We start from the raw sequence: 9,644 nt of genomic DNA on the forward strand, positions 1-9,644 counted from the left end.
CAGACGTTTTGGTTCTATGTTAACCAAATTCATCCCTATAGAAGACTGGACTATACACTACTTATTCACTACATTCCATGGCTAGCATTTCACTCGTCATCGACTACTGAACTTTCTTCCCCGCTGTCTTTATCTAACTCGTCAAACGAGATGATAATGACCTCGTTCTATGGGACATACGCCAGCTCATCATCGTCAAACTGCCCCTCATATCCAGTGTCGATCGCTAACACCGCATCGAGCACATCATTTTGTGATTGCCCACCATCACTGCCAACATCTTCCAAGTTGGGAAAGGGAATACGAAAAATGGCTCTCCTACCCGTACGAGGGTTAATTTCCTCATCGTCTGACGAAATGTAGATTGAAAATAACGGAGAAGAACCGAGAACCGACAATGGCTCGTCCATGTTGAACGGTTCGGTGCTTCCTGTGGACGAACTCATTATGTTGATGTAGTAAATTATTGATGAAACAAAATGTGTTTGTGAGAAGCAGAAATTCTCACAATGCTATTCGACTAAGTTGTCTAGGAATGACAATGAACTCACATTGTATTTAAAAGCAACTTGAATGGGGGAAGCAACTTGAATGGGGGAAGTAATTATGGTCATCATCTACCCAACCACCAAGTCCAATCTCCTTATACATTTGAAAAGCAATTGGTATGATAGTTTAATAAATTTAGAGTACCCTTATCCCCCATTTCCCTATAATTAGTAGGACTTTTAAGACTCTTTATTCTCTTTACACAATTCACTAAATCTAAATTCCTGCAACTCAAATGTTGTAATAAAAAAAAATATAGTAGTTGTACCATGATTGTAATGGTAGTGTCTCACAATAATGGGGCATCATCTTCACGCACATGTTACATGACGAATGAAACAAAAACAAAATAGACATTAACTCCGTTGTCAACTACTTGTATCACGGTTGTCATGCTTTGGGCACTTTTATTGGCTTATCATGTTAACCATGTTTTCGTATTACGAAGGCATATGCACGTTACAAATACAAACAAGAAATTTTAATTCGTCCAGACGTATGCCGTAGTAGTGCGAGCCAAGTGGCTTCATTGTAAACGGAGGGTTGTTGTACATAAATTTCAAATAAACTTAACAGTTTTGAATAAATGCAATGTCATCGTTTGAACTAGACGATAATATTACATAAAATAGAAAAATAACCAATTCATCCCTGCGGATTGTTGACATAATATATGCCCGTACAAGATGTTCCACGCTTTCTCACTGTTCATCACATCTCATGGAAGTGCACCAAAGCCTCATTTCGCGTACCCGACCATCGCCTATACGAGCTCATATCTCTACAACCTATGTTAAAAAATATGCCCTCAATTATAAATTTGAAACAAAATTATCTTTGAATTGCATGTGATCCTACTCTTATAGGAAATGACACGTGACAATGACGGCTACCTAATGTGACACAGTTGGACCCCTTAGACTGCCCACACTTGCCATAAATTATAAGTATGACGAACCATATCTTTGAATTGCATGTGATCCTGAGCTTATGGTACATTAACGTAGTAGAAATATGCCGCAAATTACAAATACTAAGATGTTCTTATCTTTGAATTGCATATGATCCTAACTTGCCTTAAAGGGTTGGGTTGCAAAAATATGTCATAACTGACAAATTATGAAAAATGATATTTGAATTGTATGTGATCCTAAGCGTTCGCTGAATATATATTGCAACAATAAGCCATACATTTAGATTGCAACAAGTTGTCAGGTTTTTTTCACAATGTAAACATTATAATGACATTTTCGATTTTTTGAGTATAGTACAAGTACGTTTAATACAGAAAATCCAGTATGAAAGAGTGTTCAATATAAAATGGGTTACCTTGATAAGCTGTCATCCTCCAATGAAATGGCATAAATGAAGTATCAAATTTGCCGCAATTGCAGAACTTTTAGGTGTACATGTCATTTCCTAGGGGAAAATCAAAGAGAAATGTGCATCGTGTGTTAAAATAATAGATAACATTTTTCTTTAAACCAAAATTAGCATTACAAATAGCTCAATCGTACCGCAAACATGTTGTCAGTTAGTATTACAATGTTGGGAAGAAATCCTTCGAAGCTGAAGAGCACTTAAGGAAAACAATTAATTGCATGTTGATGACAAATCAAATATAAATAAAATCAAAAGTTGGACATCTTTAAAAATTAGAAGAATGCAAAGATCATATTTAAAAAGCTAACTGCAACGATAATACAGTATTAGAAGAATGCAGATAACGTATTTGAAAAGCCAAAAAAAGGAAAGAGGAAGTACAATAGATGGGAACGGACGAGATTGAACATTGCAAGTGGAAAATTATCAAGCAAGTTAATGTATGAGTGTGACAAACAACGCTTATCATGTTAACTACGTTCATAAGGTTCACGTAATATAACACATGGTTAAGTTATCTGACATGTAGCAATAGAACAAAATGTCATCAAAATTAGACACGGACACGACATAATACACGGACAACGCAAAATGTTAAGCCCATGTCAAAGTATCAACACACACGCCAAGAGTAATTCAAACGTAATTTTAAACGAAAACGTAAAAACAAGTGAATAATTGTTCTCCTCAACATTGTTCACCACCTCCATGCCTCCAATGACAAGGTAAAACAAAAAACAACACCATCGTCCTGCCATCCCGACACTTCATTCACAATTACTTCTTTATTCTCTTCCCCTCCCCCTCGTGTATGGAGTCCTCGTAGCAGGAGCGGAACGTCGCAGCTGGGCAGAGCGCCGTCTCGTCATAGTAACTCTGCCTCATGCTTCTGGTACAGGGATGGGAATAGGTACCTCAGCGACAACACTTACGAAAAAATGGAATGGGCCAAGTGAGTTACTCGAAATGCCTTCCACTAAGCATACGTATCATACGCACTAGTAACGCATGCAATGAACTTACCTACGCCATCCGTCACGTTGCAACCGTCCAACTCTGTATCGCTAACCTCAGCCACATGTGAGGGCTCCGTGGCAGCTCCATCTAATTAATACAAGACACACGTAAATGCATAGCATTCCACGTCACTTGTTCGCATATAATAAGAGAGCATACTACGAAAGAAAATGCAAAAATTTGGTGAACTACCACATACAGTTCAAATCAGGCACGGCCATAAGCGGCTGGTTTCATCCTCCATCTAATTCAATACGAGAATCATATCATGAAAATAAGTTGTTGCTATTTCACGAATTCGCAAAAAAAGCAAATGTCATGACATAAAATTGTAAAAAGTGCTCGTAATGGACGCAATACCTTGCGGATCATCAATTGGAGTGGGCAACGGCTCGTGATCATCGTTCGGGCATGGTGCAATGTCAGGTTCGTCTGTTGAAAACAACAGTAAAATAGTGTGAGTAAATTTGTTATGTCAAGTTTCGCAACATGCAAAGTCCATGAAATAACATGTTTCGATTTGCGCATGAATTACCCACAATACCTGGCAAATGTTCAATTCCTACAGGCAGCTCCTCCTCGTTCGGGCATGGTGCACTGTATGCTCCGTCCGTGGAAAACAACAGTGACATAGTGAGAGTACATTACATCTGCCAACTCAAGTATCATACAAGGTCTAGGGAATAACAAGTTTCGATTTGCTCGTGAATAATCCACATGCCTAGAAGCTGTGAACGTCCTGTGTCTACTGCCATGTCATGCTCATCGGGGCATGGCTTCATGCCTCGTCCATGTACGTCTACTTCCCAATTGTAACATGAAACAAAATGTGAAAAATAGGTACGTTGGGCATGGTTGGACCATGGTCAAGTTCAATAAGCAAAACGTTTATACACGTAAGATTCATACTTTGTGGTAAACTACCTGAAACACAGGCCTCAACATTGGCGCCCGTTACGCCTAGAGTGGTGGGGCCACCAGGGCAGCAATGAACTCTCGGAGTCTTGTACATTCAGACGTCACGTGCTGTTGAATTTCGAGCTTCACGGTTTGGAGTCACATTTCAAAGAGGATTCTTTGGTCTAATAGCAGCTTCTCCACTTCCCCTCTGGTCAAGCTTGATCCAGATGTTCCAACTGGTCGTGTCTGTGTCATAGCCCCTCGCACTGGAGAAGAAACCAATGCCGTCGGAGGTGTGAAAGACTTACCAGTATCTTCACTATCGTAGCCATCGCGATCACTTCCTGACTTTCCATCGCCGTCATCATCTCCGGATGTCTCATCCTCACCATTTCCTCCACTAGACACTCCGTCGTCCGAATCTTGCCTTCTCGACTGTCCACCAACTCCACTACCGATGTGCAATGAATTAAACTACGGCGCAAGAACAGTCCTGATAATGTCATCGAGTACGGGCACCTGGGGATCGTCATATGGCACGAGAGTGGAAAAATAGGGCTGTTCGACGTATGCATGGGTGGGGCGAAGTGCAACGTACACATGTAACTGCAAATATAAGGTTATGATAATCACATGAGAATGTAAGAGATTGTCACGATACGTTAAAAAGGAAATGAACACATGTTCTATTTATACCTGTACATTCTTGAAAAATGCATCCAATGTACGGCACTGTGGCTATTTTCATGAGGACCAGCGAAGAAGTTGTGGCATTCGTTCACTGACTCGCTGATCGAAGCATTTTCGAATCTCCTGAATTACCTCGTATGCCCAAACCTGTTGCAACAAGAGAAACACATTCAAATTGGCAAGATTGTAGGTACGATGCTGCCGGAGGGGTAAATCATGCATGCTTGGATGATGTTACAAACTTTGCGTACCTGCATGGCAATGGAAAAGCTGTAAATCGTGTAAGTAATCTCCTTATTCTTCCTCCTCTTGGCCTTTTGAAATTTTCTTGCGAAGCTACCTCGAATCCGTGTAACAAACGCCTATATCCAACTCTATCCCAAGGGTAGGCAAAAAAAAGTCCAAGTCATCGACAATGGATAATGTCGGCAAATGGATACCGACCTTATTATGTGGAGCATTGAAAACTCCCTTGACAATTAGAACCAACCCTAGTTTGTAGCGATCAGCTTGGATCGTCGACGGTCGGGCAACAGTACTGTAGTTGTGCCAATGAAATCTTGTCATTGGACTTAAAGTATCTCTCTTTCAACCTCCTCATCTCAATCAATCGATTGAAATCATCACCCTCCAGGAATAGACAACATCTTAACCCTGTCACAAGAGCATACTCTTGTAGACCGAATCTCATCAGGTGGCTTTATACATTGAACCAAAGCTCATTGACCTTTTTCAGTGCGGACGCTTCTGAACACTAGCTTCTGGATTAGCTGGGCAGAGAATTGAATGTCTAAAATCTCAGCTAGATGCTTGAGGAAGGAGTTGCAAAAGTCCTCACGTTGCCGCTCGTCAAAATGGTCCATCACGTTCTTCACGTACTCCAGGTTGCTTCGTTGGGAAATGTGGACTCGCAACCGTGCATCTTCCGGAATCAGGAATTCAAACTCCATCTGTCCTGCAATGTGCATTGACAAAACCCATGGGATTAGATTATAAATATAAACAATATTTTATAATTTCTAACAGTTTAATGAAGCGACATCATGCATGGAAATAGTGAACTGTCGAGAAGTACAGAGTTCAAACGTCGGTATCGACAGACTATCTGTGGAGATCTATCAATACCGATGGTTGATGTCTAAACAGGGATGATAGGGTAACTGTCGAGAAAAATAGAAGGTCAAGTGTCTGGGTCAACAGTTCACTGGGAGTTAGTATGCGTGCTAAGGGGTGCAAGTTCAACATATCATGTACTGCCATATAGAAGTATGTTTGAGAAGTAAAAACGAAGGATGTGTGAAGGCACACATGCATGCTAGAAACTGAAAAGATAGCCAATCGTATTTATGCATATGTCACCATACAAGCATAAGTTGTAATGTAAGTTACATGTAAAAACATACCATATGTCTAACCCACTTTAAAATGAAAGAAAGTGTTATAATCCTCACCTGGTATATACAAATGGGAGGCTTGGAATAGAATGGCTATCAATGTGTCCGGATGATGAGCACACCACCGAAATTAGAAACACACGTCAATAATTGTTCCCCTAACATTATTCACATGCAAGAGGGTTGAGAAATGTCAGCAACACTATGATGATCATTATTAACATAGAAGTAGAAGATACGAAAAAAATCAAAAGGACCTATGGATTTGTAGCCATTCAAGTTAGCGTACTTATTCTCAAAAATAGGAAACAAATTAAAATGAGTGACCATAAATGGAGACTTAATATGAGACAGTTAAGGACATGTGTACAAGTGATTTCAACGAAACAATTTTAGTGGTCACAGTACGTAGGACACAATATCATACACTTCAACTATTTGAAGAATACTTAAAACAATCAATGACACTATTTTAGACACCTCATTTAGCTCAACAATACTTAAGAAATCAATGACATGAAAGAAATAACTATTAATTCATCATAGGCATCCCATCAAATTAAGCAACCAAATCCCACCATGAGATAGTTTATATTCAACCAAATGAAATCATAAAAAAACAAATCATCTTTATAACGTACAATAGAAAATCAACTTTTGAAGTCGCAGGAATTGGTTGCACCAAAAATTACCACGTATGTATAAAGTTATCCATTGAAATTCCATGAAAATTAAATTTCATAAGAGGGACCCAAAATTGCACAAGCACAAAATTTTTCGATATGCATGTCTTTTGTCCAATACAAACAAATGCCCAGCAACAATAACCACGCATGTTTTTGGTAATTGATGATATGAAATTATGATAAGGTGTGTATACTTTATTTAAAATTGTAACTTAAACTGTCTTGTTATTGCCACAACCACCATTTTATACCAGAAATCATCACAACTGTCGAGAGGTGAGCATATAAAACCACAACAACAAATCTTTGTCAACATATCATCGGATTACACTATGGTGTTCACAACAACTATTGATAAAGTAAGCATTATAAATCCTACATTTTTGGACACCACATTTCGAAGCTTTGTCAAAACCCAATTTATTGAGATCAAGATCATGTTGGAAAAAGAAAAATGCCCAAATCCCATTAAACAAAAGCCCTCATTTATTATGAAAAGCATATCAAAAGTTGTCTACTGATTCAACAGAAAATTGGAATATAGTTGGCCATTAATACATTCAACTCTAAAGTCTCAATTAATCCAAAATTTCCCAAGCAGGTTATTGAGTGACCACAAGTATAATCATTTCCTAAAAGCACTTCAAACAAAGATATGTAAAGGTGAAAAAGTGTTCATTCTATCTTCTATCAAAGAGCAAGCGTGAAAGTACAGACCACTGCCAGATTACGCACAATGCAGGCCCCGGCGTATTTTTTTTCATGTGGGACTGACCCCTACAGTGAGGGGTCGGTAAAACCCCTATACAAAATTGCTCTGTACAATTTCCAAAATTCAATGCTTTCAATTAACATAAATAAATGCAAGGGTATTATTATATTTTCAAGCCTATTTTGTGCTAACATTCCTAGATGACATCATACTAGCATTTGTTAACATAAGGGACATTTGTTATATAGAGGTCAATTTGAGTGAATAGTAATAGGTAGAGCCACAAAGGGTCTTCTTGTATATTGAACAAAACCTCAAGGAGGTGGATGTTATGAATACATTATTTCCTTCTTAAAGTTCCATTTCAAATTAGAAAAAGGAAAAAGCGAACAAATCTATTTCACTTCAAATTAGAATAAGGAAAAAACGAATAAATCTAACTTCCCTAATTTATTTTATCCCACTTTCTCGTGGATTACTTGTGCTATTATGTAGTAAAATCAATTGAACAAGATGATACATTAGAAAATCTACAGACTGTGGATGTCATAATCAGTAGCATATCTATTGCTCAGTTGAATGTCAGCATAATATTGGGCACTCACATTGAACGTTTTTCATTTTCATTGATCCCACTGATAATCTTAATATTTTCTCCCACTATTTTGGAAGGTGGATTACCTTGAATTCCTATGGAAGAAGGTTCCCTAATCCTCACACAATAATATAATAATTCTTAAAAAAGTTAGACAAGTTTTTAAATGAATTCCCCATAACTATAACTCTAATGCAACCTTATACTTGTGTCCATATTAATTTCCAATTTCAAAATACAGATCCATATTTCAACATGCTGATAACATAGAGTTGGTAAAACCTCACCCCCTCTTGTACTCATCTTTTTTCTATTAACGAATTCTTATTTTAACACGCTAAAACATATCAACTAACTCCTAACATTCCACAATCAACCTGCTCTAAGAGCAACCAGAAATAAAGATTTTAATTGAAACTTCAAGGTAACTCAACCCTCAAGTAAAAGCATAAACAGATCCTTTGATATCGTTAGCAAGAAAAATGTTGCCTATGCAAATGACATTTCAATTGCCAGAGTTGTTATAATCACTTTTCAGACTACCACTAAGTCAAATTGTCCAATAGTTCAATCAATTGGGTCAACTGACTTAACTCGCAGCCATGGACCATCATTGTGACTATTTTATGCCATCGAAATAAATACTGAGCTCAACTAATGCAACAAGTTGGCATCATAAGTTGCCTTACTGGTTGCAAAAAATAAAAATAAAAAATAACTAAAATTAAATTAAATTAAATTAATTTAATTTAATTTAATTTAATTTAAAATCTCAAAATTTGTGTGGTCACTGACCACCCTTGCCCAAATGTGGCTTCGCTGGTCGACACTGTACAAAGAACGTACAAAAATTTCCTCTTCTTCAAAAAAAAATGCAAAAAATGAAGAAAACACCTACCTGAACAAATTAGTGACGGTTTTCGTCGACGGTGAAGTGATTGAGGACTTTCTCGATGGCTAGGCGTTGGACGATTCGAATGCCAGAGGTGAGGCTCGCCTTTCGCCTGTTCGTACGACACGGGGCAGTGCTTTCGGTCTTCGTCGACGATGAAAGAAGGGAAAGTACTAGAGAGGGGAAGATCCAGTGAGAGAGGGGAATGTGTGAGAGAAAGAAATGTGTTTCAACACTGGTTTCTTCTTCTTTCTTTGGTTTGATCGTTTCACCTTCATCGATTTTGTTTCTTTCTTTTTTTTTTTCCCAATTTCCAAGTACCCTGACTTTTCACAGATTTTGTACAATTTGGAGTCTAGTTATGTTGTATTTGATCAAGGACATAGAAGGGATTGAAATTAGTAAGAGGGGTGAAAATGACCAAATTTGATAATTTTACAATGAGTTTTAAAAAGTGACATTTTTGTCAATGAAAAGGTAAAAGCTGATTATTTTGGTAATTTCCACTTAATGATTTAATTTAGCAGTTTTCAGCCACCAGAATAATTTCATTGACAGAAATGCTAATACTTACTCAATATTAAACACAAAAATGCAAGTAAAGGAATTTATTGCCAATAAATCACGATCAAGGTATGAGGATTGTTTTCCAGCCAAGGAGTTAGTTCCCGTTGCCAAACCATTTTCTAAGGAGAAATATATTAGCTACGTTTAAAAAATTTGATTCAAATCTAGGTCAAAGTTGACATTTATTAGTCTCTGTTTGGTATGGTTAAAAATTAACTTTTAGTAAATTTCGATAAAAGTTTATGGATGCATGGGTTGA

The 9,644-nt window shown here is 37.6% G+C and overlaps 1 long non-coding RNA gene across 2 annotated transcripts; it reads right to left on the minus strand.

Moving 5' to 3' along the window:
• Nucleotides 1-1,044: 1,044 nt before the first annotated feature.
• LOC111373502 lies at nt 1,045-9,058 on the minus strand. Of its 2 annotated transcripts, none has more exons than XR_002698954.1 (12): nt 8,825-9,058; nt 5,991-6,091; nt 4,791-5,494; nt 4,546-4,686; nt 3,874-4,455; nt 3,494-3,748; nt 3,310-3,381; nt 3,149-3,193; nt 2,956-3,036; nt 2,067-2,859; nt 1,879-1,968; nt 1,045-1,337 (listed from the first exon to the last, which is right to left on the minus strand). It is a non-coding gene; the product is annotated as an uncharacterized LOC111373502 (long non-coding RNA). The 2 variants fall into 2 exon arrangements; XR_002698953.1 differs by having other exon boundaries at nt 3,494-3,751.
• Between the last annotated feature and the right edge of the window lie 586 nt (nt 9,059-9,644).

Source organism: Olea europaea, unplaced genomic scaffold (assembly GCF_002742605.1).
Source record: "Olea europaea var. sylvestris unplaced genomic scaffold, O_europaea_v1 scaffold1137, whole genome shotgun sequence".
NCBI lineage: Eukaryota > Viridiplantae > Streptophyta > Magnoliopsida > Lamiales > Oleaceae > Olea > Olea europaea.